Below are 24,640 nucleotides of genomic sequence, written 5' to 3' on the forward strand. Positions count from 1 at the left end.
CTTTTTCTCAGAAAATAATCCAAGAATGTATGGTCAGAAAGTTTAAGCAATTTTCTCTCATTTTAAACATTTTTAAACAATGACAAATATAGACTAAAACAAAAGTTCCTTTTTATCCTCCCTCTGTGACCCTTAACTTCCTTTCCCTACCCCAAGAAGTAACTGAATAATAATTTAGGCTTTATCTCTACAGACTTTTTAAAACTGCATGTGTATAATATGAATATTACTTGAATTTATAAAATAATATATTTTACATATATGTCATATAACATTTTCACTTTACAGAGATCTTAAAGATCTTGCCATGTTGATACCTGTGTATCTGTATCTCATTACCCTAATTAAGTATCCCATTAAATCTATTTCCTCAGTATGAAGGTATCCAATCATTTAATCAATTTCTACTCGGTAGACACTTAAATCGGTAACCTTTCCCACAACAGCAAACAATTCTGTAACAAACACCCTTGTACCTATTTGTGATCATGGATAAGTATTTCTCCAGAATAAAAACCTGGGGTTGGAATTTCGAGGTGAAAGTGTTGTGCTCAAGTCGCGAAATCACCAAGAAGACCACCAAGGAGTCTCTTCCGATGCAAACACAAGAGGAGTTTATTGCAAGCTCGAGCTTGGACCCTTGGGTGTCACCGTCACAGCGGCTTCAGACCGAGAGCCCTGAGCCATCTTTGAAGCAGGATTATATAGGGTTGGGGAGGCTCTCCCTTTCATAGGTGCTATTTTTACCTTTTGCTTACTCTTGAATATTTGAGGGATACTGGGAGGGTGCTTACTGGTAATTATTAATACCTACATTCACAGAATCAGTTCCTCTTTCTAAAGAACATTTGATTAGTCAATTTCTATACTTAACCAAGTGACTAATACCTATGTTAGCAAAATCAGTTCCTCTTTTTAAAGAACATTTGATTATCCTAAGCAGGAAAGATTCATCTTTAGATCATAAAAAGAGGAACAGAAACACAGGGTGGAGGTAGCCTAAGACAGAGAGCTGCTAAAAATTAGAGATCTGCAAAAATCCAAAAAGAAGAACAGAACACAGGGAGACTGTCATACAGAATGGAATTTTTGGCAGCTCTGTTCTGGGCAAGGGGCACAGAGGTGGGCAAAGGGCACACACGAGGAGCCCACCTGGACCTGAAGACTTGGTCCTTACAAAAGCATGTTCACTTAGAATTGCAGTAAGAACTTTCAAAATGCCCTCCACAAAGGCTCAACTGGTTTTCGCTTCCTTTACAGTATAGGATGGCTATGTGCTCACTCGGGCAGCAGATATACAGTCTAGGAAGACTGCATTTCCTCATGATTCCATTCAATCTTACATTTTATCACTTTTTAACTTCTGCTGATCTGGCAGCTTTAAAGCATGACATCTCATTTACCATCCTTTAAATTTTATTTTCCTGGTTATTAAAGATGGTATGCAACTTTTCAAATGCTTATTGGCAGACATTTTTTGTTACTGTGAATTGCCTGTTTATCCACTTCTTTACTGAGTTATCTTGCTTATTACTTTAGGAGACTTCTTTATACCTTAAGAAGACTAATCCTTTGTACGAACTCATCACCTTTGTGGGCAAAAGGTGTGATGGGGAAAAGCAGCCCTCATGGATACAAAACTGTTTTCCGTAATAAACAAAGAATCCCCACAATGACTTCCCTACCTGGGCCATTTCCTCATTAATAAGTGCAAGCTTTGTCCTTTTCTGTGCCTGTGCTAGGCTTGCTACACAGTCCTGGCCTTCTCTCCCACTGAACCAGAACATGGACCTTGGACATGTATCATTGCAGGGCTCCAAGGAGTCAACATAAAGAAAACAACACCGCCCAGAGAAAGCAAGCCTACTTGCCACATTGGCTATAAAACATGCATCATGTTGTGTCAGGGTGGCCCTGCCCAATGACACATGTTCCCCCCTGGGTATAGGCATCAAAGGAACAATGCCAATCCTGGTATCTATTTTATGTTTCTAAGATTTGCAAAACAGAGGGCAGAACAAAGTTACTTGTTCAACCCCTCCTCACTGGATGGGAGTGGGGAAGTGTCCCCTCTCTGGGTGTGGCTGTTCAGGCACTAGGCTGCGATGGTCCGCTTGTTGCGGAAAGAATTGGCAAGTGACACACACACAGAGACGAACTGAATGGAAGTAAAATAATAAAGAGTTTATTTGCCAGCAAAGGTCAAATCACACTCAAAAAGGAAGTGCCAGTGCTTGACTACTGGGCTACAGCTCCTTCTTTCATAGGTTTTACAGCTATGATCTCATTCAGGCGGTTACATTTCATCTCCTCAGCTCACATTTCCCATGTACGAATTACAGTACCCAGACAGTGACCTTTAACCCAGACGTAACAACTCCTTGCAGTTGGGGAGCTGACCTCAAGATTCGTCTAGCCCAGCTGTTGTAGTGCACAGGAAGCGGGTGTTCAGGGTCGGGGCTGAGGCCAGACGTCCCGCTTCATTGGGCAGTGCCTCCGGTATCTGTCAATTTTGAACTAAACAAAGCAGACTGCTGTTAGAGACAGCAGAAGCCATTTTACATTTTCCTAACATTTTGTGGCTTTTTCAGTTATTTACAAAAGTTCTCTGTATCACCCTTACCCCGTCTTCCTCTTCAACAGGGAGGGTGAGTGCACCTCAGGGAGCCCAACAAAAGCAACAGCCTCTCTCTCCTTCTCACACAGAACTGAAATGTATCAAATTGAATCTCTTCACTACAGACACCTAAGTGTGACTAGTTCTGCCTTTCCTCCATCTGCTCTATACACCGGGTCCACTGGGTGCCAGGAACCATTTGTCTCAGAGAAAACGGGAATTCCCCACCAAGTTTCCCATTCTCAGGTGGGTTCCAGACCTCTGCCCCTGGCTTAAGAACTCCGAAGCCCCCTCCTGGAGCCCTGTCCTTGTAGTTTCCAGCTCACGAGCACAGTTCTATCAGCCTGAGCTGGCAGACTGTGTCTCTCTTGGTCTTGAACGCTGTCTCAGCAGATAAAGAATTAGGGGGTGGAAGAGGTGGACTCTGAGTCACAGGCTGCAAGCACACAACGAGCTGTTTGTGAAGCTGACCCAGTCACCCTAGCCTGTGATGCTAGAAGAAAATGGCTTCTTTTGGGGGAAAAAAACAAAACAAAACACTTTTTCTCCTATTCGCACAGCAATTCGGATCCCAAACATGTGGGGTTTTTTTACACACCAAGCAATTTTCCAGCTCTCTGAACACCAACAGAGTATTCCATGATTCAATTTAATTCTGACACCATCTACCTGGAGTTGGCATCAGGTCCCACACATTAAAGGCTCCACCCACAGGACTGGCCCCAGTGCAGACACTCATCACAAGCCCCAGCCTCCTGTCCTTCTGACCTACCTGGTATAAAGCAGGGGCTCCTGGGGCCGGGGATTTAGCTCAGTTGTGGCACACCTGCCTGGCAAGCACAAGGTCCTGAGTTCAATCCCCAGTACAATCAATCAGGGGTTCCTGTGAGTCCTCCTCAGGTTCAATAATTTCTTAGGATGGCTCATGAACTCAGAGAAACCTCTTGCTTGCATCTATTGGCTTATCATAAAGAATACGTCTCAGGAAGATGGAAGAGATGAATAGGTGTGTAGGGCCAGGCGCATGGAATTTCAGTGACACATACCGCCCTCTACTCCTCAGTGTGCTTGCAACCTGGAAACATATCATATCTTGCTATCCAAGGTGTTTCAGAGATTGTTTTATTTTGTGGTACTGGGGATCAAACCCAGGAGCCCACCCCTTTTTCAAAGATCATAGCCCCCGGCCCCACTTCTCTCCCTGGAGAATGGTGGATGGGGTGAAAGTTCCCTCCCTCTAATCGCCTGAGGCTATCTGGGGGTCCTGCCTTAGGTCCCTTACACTAAACTCAAAAGGTGCCTTCTGACTAGCAAGAGATATTCCTCTCACTCAAAAAAATTCTAAGTTTTAGGATCTCTGCTCCTGGAAATGGAGGCAAAGACCAAATAAATAAATTTCTTATGTTATACTCCTGATTCCTGGGGGAGAGGAAGAGCCAAAGGCAAGCCTACGAGTGCCTGATAATTGTGTTCTCCGCTCGACACAGCCGCCCAGGAAGCCTGACACCACCCATTTCCTGACTCCTCACAGCTCTTATTTCCTGCTTCTGTAGCTGCATTTCTACTATCTGTGAGCTTCCGGAGGGGATGAGATCACATTCTGATTTCTCAGCCTAAGCACTGACTGAGGTGCCCAGTGAATGCTACTGTACAGGGGTTACTGTGATGACCAGGGCCTGCATAAGTATTCTGTGTTGGCCCCTAAGCTATGGTCATTATGTATTTTATATATTCATCCTCACAATACTGCTATGAGGCTGACATTGTTACACGCACTGTAATTTATTGCCGGGAATCTGAGATAAGGGAAGTTAAGTAAATTCCCGGTATCACATGGCTTATAAGCAACCGATCCAGAAATAAAGCTAGGGTCTACCTGAATCTGAAGCCCAGTGCCCCAAACCACTGGTCTACACTGCCTACAACTGAAGTCAAGTCCCTGGCTGACCAGAATCATAACCTTGTCTTTATAGAGCCAAGTGTATGACTGCACATTCAGTATACAAAATATGCTGTGTAGAAAAATAGTGTATATCAGCCATCACAGATGAATACGCATTGATAAGAAAAGTATATATTATACTGTAAAGAAACAGCTATTTTCAAAACTATATGCCCCATCATGTAAGAGTATATAATTATGCACACAGAAAATCTAGAAGAAAATATACACCAGGGTATTGTAATAATTATCATGAATTTGCAAACTAGCATTTTTACTTTATTTTTAATTGACACATAATAATCATACATATTTATGGGTTATAGTGTGATATTTCAAAACATGTGTATGTATACAAGGTGTGTTGGTCAAATCAAGGGTTAGTTACCCATCATCTCAAACATTTATTGTTTTTGTGTCAGGAGAATAGAAACTCCTTTCTTCTAGCTATTATGAAAGATACAAAAAACTTTTGTTAACTATAGTCAATCTGTTGTGCTGCCAAACCATAAAACTAATTTCTTCTTATTTGCTTTGAATTTATCTCCATTTTCAAATGTAGCTGGGTATGCACTACCCTTCCAGTGTAGGTACAAATAAGCTTTATTTGTATGTTTTTATACCTCGGGTAAATCATTCAAGCATGTTCATTTTGACATTTGGGGGCTTGACTCCCTTCCTTAATGGTCCAAGGATCATTAGGCTTGCTTCATCCTATTTCCAATTTCTAGGTAAGAAAAGAAGTAGAAAAACCCCTACGTCCACTGCCAGGCTCTGGTCTATTTTCATGGTCTCTATTGCTGTTAAAAGTTAGGCCTGCTCAGCTCAATGCTTGTTTACCGTTCTTTCTGTCCTACATGCTGGGACATCTTTGGATGTCCTCAGTGATCCCTCTGTAGCTCAGCTGGGCTCATCCATGGGGGAGTGTCCAGAATCATGGGTCTTCAGTTCCAATTCACAAGTACAGCCTTTCTTTCAGGCTCTGTCCAGAGCCAAACTCCTGTCTCTCATGACAAGCACCCTTTGGAGACCTTGCTCTTCTTTCCAGTCTGCACATCTCCCTGGGGCCCACTGGAATCCATCTGAAAGCATCCACTAGCTTTGAACCTCAAAAGAGAAATACTGGGGCCCAGGCCTTCACCCTTGTCCTCTCAATGGCTCCTTAGCCCCAGTGCAGATAGACCCACTTTCCCAAGGCATCTATCAAGCATATCGAAGGGGATTCCAAGACAGCAGCCTCCGTCAAGTGACAAGAGGAAGGGCCTCTTACCTTATGTCATTTCCAAGGAAAGAAAGCTACCACCAAGTTTCTCATTTGTCTAGTTACTTGAGTAACTCTTCCTGGAAGAAAGATCTGCTCCAAATCTGTTTGTTTGTCCACCCATATAAAGAAGCTGCAAACTGTAAAAAACAACTTCTTGAAAAATCCAAGAGTTAGGCACCCCATTTGCTCTGGTATGTCCCCTCCAAAAATCATTCTGGAGCTGAATCCCCACTGTGAGGTGTTGACAGGGTGGAAACCTAATCCAACCATGGTGTTGAGAGACAGGCCCTGCAGCTGGTAATTAAGATTAATTAGGTCAGGAAACTGAGGTCGAGAAAGGTTAAGTAACATACTTTTCATCCATTTTCAATCACCAAGTGTCTCTTTGCTCAGTGGTGAATGAAAACCTTCTTCTCTCTGCACACTGTGGAAGCTGCTGCCACCAACTTGAGCCTTCTGGTGAAAGAGTCAGTGAAACAGGAGGGAACACAGTCAACATCATATGCTTGCTGGAACACATTAGAGGAAAGTGTGGCCTTCCATGGAAGTCAACAAATAACCAAATCATTACATCATCATCTTCTTCTTCTTCTCCTTCTTCTTCTTCTTCTTCTTCTTCTTCCTCCTCCTCCTCCTCCTCCTCCTCCTCTTCTTCTTCTTCTTCTTCTTCTTCTTTTTATTGAGTTTATTGGTACAGTCTAGGTCTACAATACAGTTACATTCATTACTGGGATCCTGTACCTTCACATGAGAGGTCTTGGTTACATCTTCTTCTTCTTGAGCAGGTAGGATTAATTAGCAAGAAGAAGACAGACGATTCCCAACATCTGAAGAAAGACGGATCCACCCCAAGCTAGCACTGAGGGCCATCACCAGTGCCCTTCTGGGGAGAGGGTACCAACCGGCACTAGCATTTGTGTACCCTTCCAGCTCACTTCTGACAAGTATGTAGGGCAAATGGTGACTCAATTCCAGAGTGAAGCTCTAACCATTCTTCACAAAGACTCCCTATGCATGTTGGCTTTTTTGTTTCTACTACCTTTGTTATGGCTACTGGGGATCCATCAAGAATCCTGATATATAGAGGAAGAAAAACTAAAGAAAACAAGATCATCACTAGAATGCTTTCTTGCCATCTAATGTGGTTATACCATCACTGTGTGATTCACTAGTTTCTTTGAGGGAATGTCGCATTAGTGAGATGAAATGCTGCGTCCCAAGTGTGGTTGGTTTAGGACACCTATACCTATCTACTTCTTACCTTGAGCTATTACATATACCTGTATGTGGCTTCTTACTGTCTATTCTACCTTTTTATCCTACACATTATTGAGAAGAGTACGAGGCAAGCTAAGACCCTGCAGTTCCTGGAAGACGGTGTCTAATGGCACCTAAATACACATCACTGGATGGAGCTCCAGAAAAGCTGTGTAAATGGCTTCCCTTTGGCCTTTGCCACTTCCTCTGGTCTGACACTTAAAACTTGGAATGTAAATAGGATGGCTGGGGCTACAGCAGCCACCTTGCAATTTTAAAGGGACTTTGAGTATGAAATCAGTACATTAAAATTAGGAAGTCAAGGCCAGGCGTGGTAGCACACACCCGTAATCCCAGCACTTGGGAGGCTGAGGCAGGAGGATCACTATGAGTTTGAGCAGCCTGGGCTGGCCAGGCGTGGTAGCACACACCCGTAATCCCAGCACTTGGGAGGCTGAGGCAGGAGGATCACTATGAGTTTGAGACCAGCCTGGGCTACATAGTGAGTTCCAGGTCAGTCTCAACTACATAGTGAGACCCTGTCTCAAAAAATAAAATAAAATAAGGAAGTCAAAAATATAAAGGATTCTGAGACCCTTTTGACATGATGAGGCTACTATATCAGCCAACTACACAATTGATTGAGACAAAAATTAACACCTATATCATAAGCTACTAATATTTAGATTTTTCTACTCCACATAGACTTTATTATAATTCATGTACCACATTACCTTTAAGACATTAAAAGATAGCAATGCCCTCAGGATACAAAATCTTACGCCAGCTTACAGAGATGCAAAATAAAACAGTATAGAATCTTAAAGTTAATAATAAAGAAGTAATAAAAACAGTAACCTCCTTTGCAGATAAGAATAATGAAATCCAAACACATGAAGGGACTCCCCCAAGTTCACCCAGATCCTGAGCAAAACATCCAGGACCAGAGCCAAATCTTCCATCTCCCACCTCAGGTTATCTCCAAATTACAGCACAGCCAACTTCAAGAATGAAGGCTATTCTGTTAATGCCACAGATAGCACATGATGTCGTCTTGCACCATGTGACTGGTGATCACAATATAGCAACATGATAGGATTAAGAAACATCTTCTGGATTAGTAACTGGTAGGCCTGTCTGGCTGGGTCATGACCTTGGGTACTTTATATGGTCCCTGGCTCCTTCCTCTCTGGCACTGTTTCCCCGCTCTACTTCCCAGCTGCCGTGAACTAAGCATCTTTGCTCTACCATATCTTTCTGCCATGATGTTTCCACCTTGGAGAGCCAGCCATGGACCAAATCCCCTGAAACCATAAGCCAAATCAAACCTCTTTGCCTCAGGTTCTGGGTGCTGGGTACTGTATCTCAGCAGCAGGAAAAGCTGGCTAATACATAGCAAACTCCCTTCTCCCTGCCACTCTCTCTCTCTCTCCCAAAAGGACCTCTTCAAGAACCCTGCCTTAGTTACTTTTCTCATTGCTGAGAAAAAAATACCCAACACCAACAAGTTCAAGGAATAAAGGTTTACTTCAGCTCACAGTTTGTAGAGGTTTCAATCCATAGTCAGCTGATTCCAAGGTAGGGTGGCATGAAAGGGGGCACCACAAATCAGAAACAGCCTATAACAGAGCAGGCAAGAAGACAGCAAGCCACAGACAGCCAGCAGCCAGTAGCAAGTAGCCAGCCTGCTTTCCATCTTTTCCCCTTATATTCCATTCAAGCTATAAACCTATTGATGGTGCCACCCACACCCAGGATAAGGCTTCACATTATCCATACTCAGAACTATGTTAAACCAATAAGTGGACTAATTTAGTATCACACACCTTTAGTCCCAGTATCACGTACACTAGACCCAAACATTTCTGAAAAGTCCCACCTATGAGCACCTGAGGCATTGGGGGATATCTAAATACATGCCATAACAAATTCCAAGATAGAATATTGGGTTATTTCCAAAAAGACAGTTTTAAATAAATAGCAAATTCACAAATATGCAAGAAAAGATAAGGTAAAAAATAAAATTGCTCCAAAACAGAGTTCAACAAACCCATGTCACTAGTCCACATCTGGTCCACTGCCAGGTTTTGTTAATAAAGTTTTATTGAAACACAGCCACACTCATCCCTTTACATCTTGTGTTTGGATGCATGTGTGCTACAACAGCAAGTTGAATCTCTGCAACAGAAATCGTATGATCTGAAAAGTTGAACAACTTTACTCTTTGGCCTGTTAACAGAAAGTTGGTTGAAAGTAAGTGCGATGCTCAACAGCACTGACCAAGAAATCCCGGGTCAACTCCAGCAAGAACACAGCAGAGGAAAAAAATACCAGATCCCCAGGTAATCTCCCCAGTGGTAGCACTCACTATACTGGCCAGAGGTTCTCTTTTTTTATTTTTTAATAAGAGAAAATTAAGGGCCAGGGATTTAGCTCAGTAGTGCCGCTGCCTGCCTCACAAGCGCAAGGACCCAAGTTAGATCCCCAGTACCAAAAAAAAAAAAAAAAAGAGAGAGAGAGAAAATTAACAAAACCCACTAAAATACAAATACAGATCCACGAGACTGCTAAAAGACAGAATGAGAATGGGGGAGATTATGAGGGAAATGTTGTCCGAGTCATCTGCAAGACTCCCACCCATCAGACAGCCTTCATGAGAAGCAAGGGATCACCTGAAGAGCAGGAAAAGTCAGGGAAGACTAGGTGGATAATATGAAGAAGGAAATAAGGAAAATTGGAAGAGACAGAGTACTCCTGAGTGGGGTAGGAGAGACAGATGGGTTGTCAGAGAGGGTAAATTGCTCTGAGGATGAGAAATGTGTCAAGAGCAAAGAGAAAATCTAATCCTGGACCCACCTCTCGAGATGGGGAAAGGAATAATAAAAACAAGACTGCAAGGAAAATGATATACAAATGGTTTTTTCCCAGAAATAGACTAATAAAATGCAGATGAAACCCATCAAATTGAAAAATGCTTTTCATCACCTGTAACACAGCAGCACAATGTGCTAAAAAGTGTATGGCTGCAAAAAGTCTATTGGAAAGGGGTTGAAATTCTGGCTCCATCGCGTGCTAGTACATCCATGTCAAAGTAAACTTTGCTGAAAGCAAATTCTTATCATGATCCTGCTCGCCCAACATGGCTCCTGATAGACAACAGAACCTTGACTCATCCTGGTATTACATCAGGAGTGCTATTCAAAATATCCACAGACAGCCATGCATCGGTCCTGGCTGATTAGAACAGGTGAGTACCAGGAAGCCACGCAAGTGTGTACAGCTGGCTCCAAAATGAGATTTTTTGCAAAGCTTAGGGTAGCTTTGTAAAGAACAGGTAGCTTCACTTCCGCTTACTGCAAACATGTATATCCAGTAACTGGGAAAAGATGTGAGTTCCAATACTAGTGATCACGGTGACTGGCTGGTAATGACTCTTGTTGCAGGTCTGGAATGGATCTTTCTTCCTTCAAAATTTGGGGCTCATTTATGTTTCCCAAGTTGACTTCTTATGACAGGTCCTTACTTCTAATTTGACTGGCTCAAAGGTAAGATCATTAATGATTTATCATCTTTTACTGGTCTCCACGGAAGGCCACACTTTCCTTTAAAGTGTTCCAGTAAAAGCACACAGTGTTGGGTGCATATGTTCCCCTGGATGGGAAATTTTACCAGTTCTCGGACACTATGCAATGAGAAGATTGCTGTGACCACATGGCACGCAAAGTGACACCTGCTCATTGAAAATGTATGTTACCTTAACTTTCTAGACCTGTTTCCTCACCTACATAATGGGTTTAGCAGGAGGAAGAAATGACTTTAGCAGCTGATACATGTCTGGGCCCAAAATTCCTGGGTGAAAAATATTCTGCCACCCACAGAGTGTTAGCAGAGAACATTTATGTCTCACACCTTAACAGTGACCAAAAAAATAAATAAAATAAACAAAACAAGAATTTGGTTTTCGGTCAATGTTGTATGGTTAAAAGACACCCTGAGAATCAGGGTTCGAGTCCCAGGTTTGAGTCTTCACCCAAGTATTAACTAGATTGGTGTTGGCTTTGGGGTAGGTGTGTTTCCTGTGGGCCACAGTTCTCCCATCTGGCAGATAAAAAAGCCTGAATCTAGGACAACAGTGTCTTTGGAAGGCCAGACATGTCTCGGATGTCCCAGAGAGAAGGAGGCTGAGCACTGGGACCCTCCCTTCTCTCCGTCCATTTCTCTCTATTTCCACCCAATGTCCCATCATTTGTTTTATATATTTTCTGGTCAAGTACCATTTATTGGCTTAAAAGGGATGGTTATTTAAAGAGCTGAAAGGTTTGAAAACCCCAGGAACATTCTATACCTGTATAATTTGATAATTTTTAAATATTTTACCAGATAAAAATATAGAGCTTGGCATTACAATCAAAAGAGGGTGTCAAGGAAAAGATTGAGGACTCACTGAGATATGTAGGAGAGAATAATAAAATTTTCTTTTCCACGTTTCAAAATGGTGGACGACAGCGGGGGTAAACTTTGGATGGGCGCTCTTTGTCATAAATTGTCTGTGTGCCGGTTCTTTTAGGATTCCGAAGTCCATGTCCTTGTCTTCTGCTCTTGAAGTCTGGGCTGACCCACCATGGTCCGTCTGAAAGGGCCGTGTTGTTTTCCCATTGCTGCTCTAATGAACTGCTGCATTTAGTGTTCTGAAGCATCATACCTTTGTTATCTTACACTTCTAGAGGTCAGGAATTCAAGGACAGCTTAGAGGTCAGAAGTCCAAAAAGGGCTTCACCTGGAAAAAATCAAAGCCTTCACAAAACACTATTTTCCTGGAGGACTTGGAGGAGAATCTGTGCTTCTTCTGCCTCATCTAGAAGCTTCCTACAACCCCAACTGAACAGCCTCCTTGAAAGTGGTGGTCAACGTTGGCATGCACAGCTTTGACACTGACTCTCCTGCCCTGCTCTTTCCCTTATGTGGACACTTGTGATTCCCCTGGGCCCACACAAACAATCCAGGATAATCTCTCCATCCCAGGCCAAAGGATGGACAACCTTAATTCCATCTGCTACCATAATTTCCCCTTGCCATATAACAAATTCACAACTTCTGGAAATCAGAACAGGGATGTCTTCAGAGGGTTGGAGGGAGACCATCATTTTTGCTACCACAGGCAGGCAGTTTCCAAGGATGATCTGTGGATCTGCTGGAGCAGGAGGCGGGTGGTAGGTGCAGAAAAAGGCCTCATTACCAAGCCAGCTACAAGCTCTAGCATTAGGGGAGAAAAATAAGCTGAAGGACGAGTGAGACAATAAATATTCAGAGCTCTGGTCACACAGGTTGGTGTGAGGCTGGAAATATTTACCAGAGGTAAGGATGGAGAGACGGACTGGGGTCAGCATGAGGAAGTCACATGAGATACAATAAATCAGGACGGTGCAGAGCTGGTGCGAGGAAATCTGAATTTTGAAAGCCCCAACCATAACAGCAACTGCCTTTTATTGACATTTATCATATGCCAGAGAAGACCGAGTACTTCAGATCTCAGAGTCAGTCCTCCAACATCCCTGGGAGATAAGTAACATTGACCTCCTTTTAAAGACAGAAACAAGAGCTTACAGAATTGGAGCGATTTGCTCAAGGACACTCGAGTCTGAGGACCCAGATTCTGAGCCAAGTTTGTCTGACTCCAAAGCCCACAAAACCTTTTAGGCTCTCCTCGTGGCCGTCCCGCACAGCCTTTACAACAGAACCGACAGATTCGCCAGACTGAGGAAAAAGGTCTTGCAAACATTTTACTCCTCGATAGCTTCACATTTTTAATCTAAAATGAAAGTGTAGAATCAAAATTCAACTTGAAGTCGTTTCTAAATTTTTTCGACTTCTGGTTTTTTTACCTTGAGGTCCTGGACCACCCTTTCTGGTGCCAATAACTGATGAGGGCTGTGCGAGGCACCTTAGGTTATGTGTTTGGAAAATGTTTTCCCAACTGACAAGCAGTTTACAAATGTTAGTTACACTTCCGTTTGAAAAGTGCAGCCCCGGGGGTGTTGTGCTTGGTGTTACCGACCTGCCTGGGTCTTGAGAAACTACAGACAAAACCTCAGCCCAGCCCAGAGGTTCCCATTGCTTTTCTCTGCTCACTCCCCTTTCATACCATAAGTTTCCTGTTCTTACCTCCAGGTGTCTAAACAGGCAGCAAAGTACTCAGCTTACTCGAGCTGCGAAAGGAAACAGAGCCAACAGTCTAATTTTGTTTTCCAGAGTTTATTGGATGAATTCAAATTGGCAATGATTTACTTCCAGCAGAAAATTTACCCGCAGAATGCCTGGGCAGCTGAGGCAAAGACAAGCTTCTTTCTCATCTAAAGGACAATAGAAAAATCCCTTTCAAGTCTGAGTTATGGGGCTTTCAACTCACAGAGCCCCATTCAGGCGATGGACAGTTCCTGGCCCTGATGTTTCACCTCCCTTGCACAGGATCTGGGCAACATGGTGACACCTGTGGACCAGAAGAGGAAGCTACTGTTCTCCCCGAGAGAGATCTCCCTGCGTCGCGAGCCAAACATGGCTTGTTGGGTGCTGAGAATTGAAGACAGTGGGCAAGGAGATCAAGTCTTCTGAAATAAAACCGCACGGCTCCTCTTCCATTCTGCAGTAATTCTCGCTGCATTCTGTGGGATTCATCCCAAACAACTGAACAAAATGCTGAAGGCTCTTCACAGCCTGCCCTCTGCTGCTCTGTGCAGCCTCCATTGCAATCCTTTCTCCAATCTGTGGACGGATCTGTCACTCTAGCGTTGCCAAACTATTCAGTCTCCACGGGCACCAGGTTTTAAGGGGATTCACATGGGCAGCTTGTTATGCACGGAAAGCATATTCTTTGGCTCAGTCTCCTCTCTGCCATCTGCTAACCCTTTTGCAACCTTTAAGGCCCCAGCCAAACCTAATCCCACCCATCCATCCATCCATCCATTTATTTGCCTATCATCACTAGAAGTGTTGTGTCACATCTGTAGCAAAGCTGAGAAGTCAATGATCCTCTCCACCACGATGTCAGCTTCCCTTTATCAACCTCAGCTCGTAGTCAGAGTTTCTCATCCTCTGTGATGCCCACCTGTGGAAGCAGATAGATCTACAAAGGCCAGCCTGAGAGAGTTTAGGGACCAAATAGGGCAGGCTTCAAATCCTCCTCCCATCCTTTGTCATTATTTCATCTGGCGTATGTTCTAAAGTTTTCTAATCCTTGACTGTTCTCTGCAGTGCTAAGAGGTATACTAGAATAAGGGGACTAAGAATGACATAGTAGACATTTTATAAGTTAATAAACTTATGTGAGGCAACTAGCTCTATATCTGGCACAGAGTTGTGCTCAATAAATGATACTCCGTGCCCCATATACAACAATTTAAAAGGTCACATTTTTAATAAAAAAGAAAATACATAATCATCCTTCATTAGTCACAGGAAGCTAGTTCCAGCCCCCATTCCCACCCCCCGTGGCTATGAGAATTCATGGATTCCCAAATCCCTAATGTAAAATGGCACATAATTCACACGTCACCTACGCTCTTCCTCTCATATATTTGGAGTCTCCTCCAGATTACATATAATACCCTAAAAATGCTGGGAGCTATGGTGTGTGTGTGGTTTGCATGTGTCTCCCAAAGGCTCACTGGTCCCCAGGCCTGTGCTGCCAAAAGACACGAAATCCTTAGGAAGAGACGCCTAGTGAGAAATAATTGGGCACTTACGAAGTATGAATGCATTTCTCACTGGAGTATGTTCTTGTTCTCATAAAAGTGGTTATTAAAGCAAAAGTGGCCCCTCTCCTGGCTCTGTCTTGCTTGCTGCCAGGCCACATAACCTCTGTTGCACAGATGTCCCCTCCATTGTGATGCTTCTCCTCAAGGACCTCACCAGTGCTGAGCAGAGACCAGCACCATTTCGCTTCTTCAACCTCCAAAACTCTGAGCTAAATAAACCTCTTTTTCCTAGAGTACCCAGTGTCAGGTATTCTGTTACAGCAACACAAAACAGACTGAGACACCAGGTGAACAGTTTTTGTGTATCATTGAGGGAGTGCTTACAAGGGGGAAAACGTTTACATCTTTATTACAGATGTGATTTCTTTTTCAAATATGTTCCATCTGTGGTTGGTTAAGTCCATGCTGAACCTGTGGATGAAGAGGACCCGCTGTAGGAGAGAGAGGTGCGGTGTTTCAGAACAAGAACACCAAAGAAGGTGTAGCTGGAGGTGGCAAAGGCACACACTCCAGAAAAAGAAGCGGCGAGGGAGTGACGGGGCTTCCCAAGATGACTGGCCATTAACTGCCTCTGCTTTCTGAAGGGAACCTCAAAATGTCACAACTACAAAGGAGCCCAGGATCATCCGATCCAACCACCCAACACTGTACTTTTCAAAAAGGAATCAAAGACCCAGTGGCACTGCTGAGACACCTCACAGAGTCCTGGAAGCTTCAAAGAACAGGATAGAAAGTAATTAAGAGACGTTAACTGCCTCAAATTAGTTTTGGAAGCAGGTGGGACATAAATAATATATAAAATAAATAAAGAAGATTAATAATTTTCTTCTTAGCAGCAGAGACTGCCTGAAGCTGTTAAACCAGAAACCCAGGGGAAAGACCCTGTGGATGTGAGGGAGCTGTGAGCCTACCTTCCATCATAAAAGAAGCACAATATTCAGATAAGAAGGACAGATCAGAGAAAAAGTCTTCAAAGGGAGACTATGAGGGACAAATTGCATCTTATTTATAAGAAGTGGCTAGAAATTAATGCCTTCCTTTTTTAATAAAGAAAGGCTTTTATAGAATAGCATGAGTGTGAAGAAAGTCAATTTATAATAAGGTACTGCAAACAGAAAGTTCCCCAACGAGTTCACATTATTTCTAAGAGAATTTATGTTCCTAACGCTAGCATTTCACTACCGTAAATGATGTGACTGATGAAATATTTATTTATTCAGCAAATATTTATTGAATACCTATCAAGTGTCAGGAACTGTTTGCCCAGGGATCACAGTAGCCAACAAAACAAAACAAGGTCCTGCAGGAGAAGGGAGACCGAGGGTAAACAATTTAAGTAAGCAAGACCATGTTTAGGGAGCAACAAGTGCTCCATGGGAAAGCAAAACAGGGTGATGAGGAAGAGACAGCTCCTGGGGTGAGAAGGAAAGTCTGGTTTGCACTGAATGGCAAAGGATCAGGCAAGGGAAAATCGGGGAACAGTGGTGTAAGTGGAAGGGAACACAAGCTGAGAGGCTCTCAGGAAAGAATTGGGGTGCTGTTCACAGAACAGAAGAGAACCAAGTGGGGCTGGTGGAGAGAAAGCAAAAGGCAGAGGATAAGGAGAAAAGCCAGGAGCACAGGAAGAAGACAGGTAGTGCTGGACCAAGAGGCCAAAAGAAGGAGCCTGAATTCCATTCCACATATAACAGGGAAGAAGTCATTTGAGGCTTTATGCATGAAAGAGAAATAATCTGACATATTTTCGACATCAACTTTCAAAATCTTCAGCACAATGGGAGCCATCTTGGGCAGGGATTCTTAGAGGAAGACCAGTAAGCAGTGGCTACTCCCCCAGAGCAAGGCTGAGACCCCTCTAGAGAATACGTGCACGTAACCCAAAGGAATCTCAGGACCCACTGGCCCAGTGTCTGTATCATTCATTTGTTCTTCCAGCAAATATTTATTGAAGACTCAGTGCTGGCCAGGCAACAGTCGATACAACAAAATGTGTCCCTGGTGGATCTTGCATTTTAAGAGAGAGAGCACCAAAAAAAACAAATGCGTAAATGTTTAGTGTTAGTGCTAGAAAGTACCATCAAGAAATATAAAATGGAAATGAGGGACTAAAGAATACCTGAAAACGATATCTTGATCTCTTTCTTTTTAGAAGAGTCCCTCTTTGGAACAGAGATGTGAGTAGTCAGCTAAATGAAGCCATGCAGACATCCAGGGGAAGAACATTTGAAGCAAAGGAAGAGTGTCCTCAGGAACTTTGAGGCAAGAACATACTCGCTACATCCCACACAGCAAAGGACAGGGAGGCTGAGCCAGCAAGGCAATGGCAAGGGTAGAAAGACGTGCAATCAGATCAGCCCTGTACACTGAGAAGGCCATTTTCCTTACTGCTGATCCGCACGGTCACTTTATCTACATCACGGGCCCACAAATACCCTGGTCCTTCTAGGAGCCCTCTTTTCTACTCTATTGGTCTATGCGCTATGTGCCTGACCTATGCCAATGCCACGGTGATGGTTAATCTTGGTTGCCAGCTTGACTAGATTAAGACACTCCTGAAGATCTGACTGGAGTGTGAGGTTGTAGCTGAATGGGTTTTTAGAGGTAGATCTAGTTAGAGGAAGTTGGCTGTAGGGGCCTGACTGGGTTCTACTTCTGATCCCTGACACCTTCCTCTCCTGCCTTCTCCTTCCTGGATACCAGTGGTTAGCAGCTTTGCTGGGATATTTCTGCCTCGGAGCCAGCAGACCACAGACTGAACCCTCTGAAACTGAGAGCCAAAATAAACCTTTCTCTTTTAAGTTGCAGGTGTCAAGTATTGTGTCCCAGCGTTTGGGAAAGCTGACCAATACACCACTGTATCAGTCAGGATAGAACCAGGAGACATGATTCCTCACTCAGTAATCTGAACAGGGAATTTTTGATACAAATAATCACTAAGACAAAATTTAGTCAATTATTAAAAGGATTTAAAGTAAGCTCAAAGGGAGACAAAAGGAGAAAATGTAGAGAGCAGCCACTACACTACCACCAGGGCTGTGGCAGCACCTGAACTCGAGACAGACTTTAACAAGGGGTTCTCCCCTAAGGCTGAGAGGCGCTGGGAATACGTCGCTGCATTTCACAAGGTCGTGATGACATTGTCTAGGACCCTTTGGATCACGCTGGTCTGCAGTCAGCAAGACAGGATTGTCAGGCTGTCAACGGCCTTGTGTGGTGCCATGGCGCAGCAGCAGTAGTGGACACTTCCCAGTGGGGTTTTGGCAGAAAAAGATGGAGGGTGAGCACCACTGAATCCAACAAGCTCCCCCTGCCATCTTCCAATATGCCTTTCAGTGTTCCCCCAGTGTCCTCTACTGAAAAAGCCTGACTTTTCACCACCAAGAAATAAATGTTTACAGGATCCAGCTCCTGTATCACAGAGCAGAACAAACAAGAGTGAATTTGAAGCCAAAAGTCAATAGTGGCCAACTAATAAAATCACATTACATTCATTATTTGGCTATATCATGGGTTTTGAAATTCTTTGAAATAGATTTTGAGACAGTCCTTCACCTTATTATTCAAAAGTACCTCAGCTTTTCCTGGCCCTTTTGCACTTCCAAGTAAATTTTGGAAACAGCTTGTCAAATTGAAATGAAAAGAATATATTTTTATTGGGATTGCATTGCATATATAATCATTTTGGGGAGCACTGACTCTGCAATTTTGAGTCTTTCCTGAACATATTATATAATTTTTTAATCTTCTAGGAGGGCTTTTGCCAAGGGCTTTAGATTTATTTCTAGGTGTTTGGTATTTGGGGGTTGGTGGTCATGCATTTTAAGTAAGATACTAAAATTATGCTTTTTCTCCAGCTGTATTCAGCTCCACAGATGTATATATATAAAACATAGAAGGAGAGATTTAGTCTCCAATAATGATTATCTGGTTGAGGAGGACAGAAGGAAACAGGAGTTGCCCCACAAGGGGAGATCGTGCAAGGGATTAAGATTATGGGCTGTGAAACTTAAAATTAGGCAACGGGAAAAGTGAGAGCCTGAAAATGATAATAGACAGTGAGAAGCAGTAAGGCCAGTGAATTGAAAGTCCTGGTAAAATCAAAGAGTTATTAGCGTTAGGACTCAAGGGAATGAGCCGCAGATAGACGATGGCAGCCTCAGAGTGCGACACTTGAAATTGAAATGACAAGATGTCAGTGCCGTGTCTTCCTACAGAGCTTTCTGCAGTGATCCAAACCTCCTATGTCTGCACAATTTCATTTGGTTTCCACCAGCCACATGTGACTCTTGAGCTCATGAACAGTGGCTAGTGCTACGGAGGCATCTTATGCTCTTAAGCTCTATTTAGTTAAGTTCAAATCTGAATAGCTATGTGGCAAATGGCTAGAGCTACCACGCTTGGGCAAGTCTTGGTGATGTGTGACTGAGCTAGGTGAAGGGAAAAAGTCACTGGAGGTGAAATGGCCCAAGAACTTGGAGGGCAGGACATTGGATGGCTTCTCCGTGTGATTTGGAAAACACCAACAACAATGGCAGGAATAGAGATGGGAAAAAAAGAAGCAAAACTAGATGCTTGCATTTTCAGTGAATGAGTTAAACCACAAGACTTAATAGAACTGGAAGAGGGTGGCATGGTCTGAAGGAGCTGAGTTCTTCAGGGATAAGGAAGGAAGAGGAACGTGGAAGTGCTGATGAGTAGTAGGCAGGACTTCGCCCCACCTCCAGGCCACTGTTAAGCAGGAAGTGAGAGAAGCACACAGCCACTGCACGGGGGATTTAGGACATTTTAGGAACAAAAGGAAGAAGGACTATTCTAGAGACAGCTTGAGAATACTTGGAATTTTGCTACAGAGAGACTCATGAATTCCAAAGAGCAGAAAGGAGGTCTCTGAAAACAGACTTGCTTAAGGATGGGAATCCAAGACAAAAAGATACCACTGAAAGGCTTGGAAGTCTTACAGCAAATTGGGCAAAACAGACCAAGATACAGTGCAGTCAGTCCTTGTGGTGACTTGCGACAAGGGCTTTCAAATATTTCTGACTGAAGCTTACAATCAAAAAGACCTCATTTAAGAAAGAGTAATGTGAGTCCAGCCATTACAGAAAGCAATATGGCAGTTCTTTTCAAAATTCAGAATGGAACTATATCATATACTGTATCACATAATGCAATAATCCCTGTTCTGGGTATGTATCCAAAGGAAGTAAAAAATGAAATCAGTGTTTGAAAAAGACATCTGCATTCCCACTTTTATTGTAGCAGTGTTCACAACAGCCAGGATATAGAAACAACATAAATGTCTACCAACAGATGAATGTATAAAGAAAATGTGAGATATGTGGGTAAAATACAATTCAGCCTTTTCAAAATAAGGAAATTCTGTCATGCAGTAATATGGATGAATCTAGAGGACAGCATGCTACCCAAAGTAAGCTAGGCACAGAAACACAAATACTGCATAATCTCACGTATATGTGGAATGTGAAACTGCTGAACTCTCCAAAGCAGAGAGTAGAATGCTGATTACCAGAGGCTGGGAGTGTAGCACCGGGAAAACATGGGTCAGAGGATACAAAATTTCAGTTAAACAGGAGAATTAACCTCAGGACATCTATTGTACAACCTGGTGACTATCACTAATAACAGCATATTGTATGCTTTACAAATGCTAAGCGAGTGGCTTTTAAATATCCTTATTGTCCAAAGGGACAAGGATACAGAGAGGGCATTTCCTTTAAAACTTCACACCAGCACACCTCTACTCAGAAATCTGTCGTACCCCGAAAGTTTATATGCACGGTAGGATATTTTGAACTCAGAATACATTTTTCATTAAAAATAAGAATTACTCATATGTGTAAGAAATAGTAAACAGTAAAAATATATCCATACATCTTTTGTTTTTTAAAAATGAAAATTGTATTTGTATAGAGAGAAAGAGATTTACACATGCATACATATTCAGAAGTTCCTTACTTTAAGAGGATCATGATTCCCAGTAGTTCATGGTCCCCAGAAGCTTTAGATGAAGAGTTGAGTGGATCATCTTCGGGGAAGGAGATCTACAGCTTCCATAAACTGCTCAAAGGATCCATGACCTCAGATGGATTAGGAAGCTCAGCAAGAGAACACAGATCTAAGAGCCCAAGGTTTAAGTCTCAGCTGGGTTATTTGCTGTATTAGCCTTGAGCACATTTCATAACTTCTTTGAGTTTCTCATGGGCTCATCTTTTTCAAGACAGACACAACAGTACCTACTTCATAAGAGTATTGTGAGAACTAAGGTAGGGAATACAACATAGCCAGGTGCCAGCCTAGCACAAGTGAGGTTGCCAGCAGCCTGTTCTCCTAGAAGCACCTAGAACGATCCAAATTCCCAGCTCCAGTCAAGGATCACTGTGGAAAACCCTCTGGATCTGCATTTATAAATTGCTACCCCAGTATCTCCAACTGTCCTTTCTCCAACAGTACACTGAGAGGAGTAAGACAATGCCGCCTCCCTAGCATGAACTTCTATCAATTTCCCAACCTTCCAAGACTCCCAAGTGAGAAGTCCTACTCTTAAGCTTCAGCACTGAGTTTGATTTTCCACTGTTCCTCTGATGTGGAGCCTCTTTGCTCAGTTCATTAGACAGTTGCCAAGACCTCCATGCAGCATGAAAGAGGTTGTCTCTTTCATGTTGGCTCCTTTCAGCAGACTCAGCCCAATCCTGCCAATGCGGACTGCGGCATTATAAAAAAGAGATTTGCCTTAAAATCTCCACTTCCAGAATCATCCACGCAACATCTTGCTCACTAATTGAACCTTGCTGCTACCTACTTTCATCTCCTTTCATTTCCTGGCCCACTTTGTATTCCAAATCTGGTTCCTTTTGTTAATCACCCACTTAAGAGCCACTGGATCACTGCATCCTTTGAAGGTACACATTTTCTTGTTTGCTACCTGATGCCCCACAGGCACCAACTCACTGGTCAGCTTCCTGTCCACTTTCACAGTGGGAGAGAAGATTTACACATGGTCAACTGTGTCAGTGGTTCAGGTCAGATACAGCTCTCCTGAGATGGTCAGCTCATGTACCTTCCCACCTCAACTCTACCAGGCCAGACTGAACTGCTCATGTAGGGAGCACACAGGTTATCGGGGCTGATTAACAGTGAACCGTTCAGGTGGAAACTGCTCACCAAGGTGGGGGCGGGGGGCCTTGAAAAGAGGTCAAGGAACAAATCAAAGGTGACCACAGGGCACTCCTAGGTTAAAGTATGAGACAGAAGAGAAACAACAACAGAAAAGGCAGAAAAGAGAAAGGACACAAGTTATAGAAAAGTGGACCAGTATGTCTTAGTTTATGATTTGTAGCAGGTGCAAGGATGACCTGCATTCTTGTCGGTCCTTGAAAGAATAAGAGGCCAACATTGTCCTTGCTGGGATGGAACTTATTTTCACTAACTTATCTTTCCTGAAGCTACCTTGCTTATCAGAGATGAGGCGTGATACACGTGATGTGAACTCAAAAACTAGGAAAATTTTAATTTTTTCTCTGCTGCTTAATCACTGAGATGTTAGCCCATTTTCCTCTCATTTCTCCCAGGATCTTTCCATCAAAGTCTCATCAAAATGCAGCAAACATAATTCTCCTCTTAGAATGGTTGTTTCTGTGAAACTTAATCATCTCCTCTAGTGGAGGAAACAGAGCAACTAGGGTGGGGTTGCTTTATTCTGGGATTTTTGTTTTGCTCTTTGGTTTTTGGTTTTATTTTTCAGTTCTTCACTCAAGTACAAAGCAATCCTCAGAGGTTCAGTTGCTTCCAGAAATGAAGTATAAAATAAAAATAACAATATAAAAACCTTCCCTTATAGTGCAAATAGAAACCAAAGCATGTCATACCTTCTACCTGCCCGTGAGTGGATAGTACAGATCTGAAATCAGGGGACATAGTAATATCTGGAGTTAAAATTAAGAATGTATGTATATGAGGAAATGCTAGTAATTATTCTACACAGCAGAAATCAGACAGACTCCTTGACTGGATAGGCAAAATTAATACCATCATTGAGGGCCAGAGGCATATTGGGGCCCTCCAGACGTGACACCTTAAGAGTGACACAGAATCACTTACAGACTTTTCAGATGCATAACTCACACTTACCTATGAGAAAATATCAAACAAATCTCAAAGCAAGGAGCTTCCTATTAAATGCAAAACAGGATCATACCTTCAAAAATGTCAGTGTCACTAATGACAAGAGAAGGCTACGGAATGTTCCAGATTAAAGGAGACTAAAAGGACATGACAAGTAAATGAGCTACTGGATCCCACATTTGTGCTTGTACTGAAAGGAAAAAAAAAGAAAAGCTAGAAATGACATTATTGAGTCAATCGGCAAAACTGCACTACATATGGTAGATTAGGTAAAAGTGTCAATGTTAAATTACTGAAGTGACATGTAATAAAATATTACTGTTCTTGGGATATATACAAAGAAGTATTTCTAAGAAAAGAGGAATGATGTATGCCACCAGGTATAAAAATGGCTCAGAAAAATTTGAGTGTGCATATATGTGTAAGTACAAAGTATGTGTAAGAGAAAGTGCAAATCATAAAGCAAATGGGGTTAAACATTAATATCAGGTAATCTGGATATAGGATATGCCAGTGGTCCTTGGTTTATTCTATTTCTTGCAGCTTTTCTAAAAGTCCTTTTCCAAATAAAAATTGAGTGCTCGAGAGACAAGTATTAGATTTTTTTTCCATGAGTGTTTAAAAGCTTCATGTCACTTTGTTCATCCTGAATTTCGCACACAAAAGCCTTGACAGTAATTCTTCCTTTAAGAGAAACCAAAGCAATAATAGCTCAGAATAGGCCAGGCTTAGGGAAAGTTTACACACACCAAAGACAACAGCAAGACGTGTGTCTCTTCTGCCTCCTTTGACAACTAAATGTCAGCATTAGCCTAAAGGTCAAGCACGTACAAAACGCCATACGGTTCTTAGGTTTTAATCAAGTCATTCCCTACCGGTTGCTAATGAGAGGTTTCAATGACTTCCCCAAGATTTCTGAAAATCCTGAACATTCCCCATCCCAGCATTAAACGGCAACCAACTGTCTCCACTCATTCAAGACTATGGAGTGTTTAGGGTGTGAACATCTAAAGCTGGGAGAGTCCTCAGTACTCATGTCAGGCAAGTGTACCAGACAGCCCATGGGCGACACGCAGCCTGGACAGCCGGTAATGTGGCCCACAAGACTGGAGTAAACTTTTATATTATGGTGTGATTCTCGGTGATATTTTTCATGACTCCATGGAGAAATGCTCCCGCACAGAGTGTAGAGGCAACAACAGAAGACTGCATCAGGGAGGATGCACTGCAGGCCAGACCCACCCCCAGACCCTTGATTCCACAGTGAGTGGAGTCAAATCCCACATGCACTGGACAACAGATGTGCTTGTGTGACAGGGTGAGTAAAACAGCAACTGCCAGTAGTAGTGCTTTAGCCTACTTAATGTGTGCCTGTGAAGACGGTTGTTTATCGTTGAGCAGACATGTAAGTTTTGTGTCTAATTATTAAACCTCAGCTTGAGTTATTTCGTTTTAATGTTATGATAAACATTTTAAAAGGAGATTTTCTTGTTGAAATTAATTAAGGATGCTACAGATTTTATATATGGCCCAAGAACATTCCTCTTCACTCGGTGAGGCCCAGGCAAGCCAATGCCTAATGTGATGGTTCTGAGTTCTGGCTCTAGGTGAAAGAGGCTTCCTTCCTGTCACCTATAGGATCTCTCTCTCTCTCTCTCTCTCTCTCT

The sequence above is a fragment of the Fukomys damarensis genome, unplaced genomic scaffold, assembly GCF_012274545.1.
Source record: "Fukomys damarensis isolate Sample0158 unplaced genomic scaffold, DMR_v1.0_HiC HiC_scaffold_13, whole genome shotgun sequence".
Classification (NCBI taxonomy): Eukaryota; Metazoa; Chordata; class Mammalia; order Rodentia; family Bathyergidae; genus Fukomys; species Fukomys damarensis.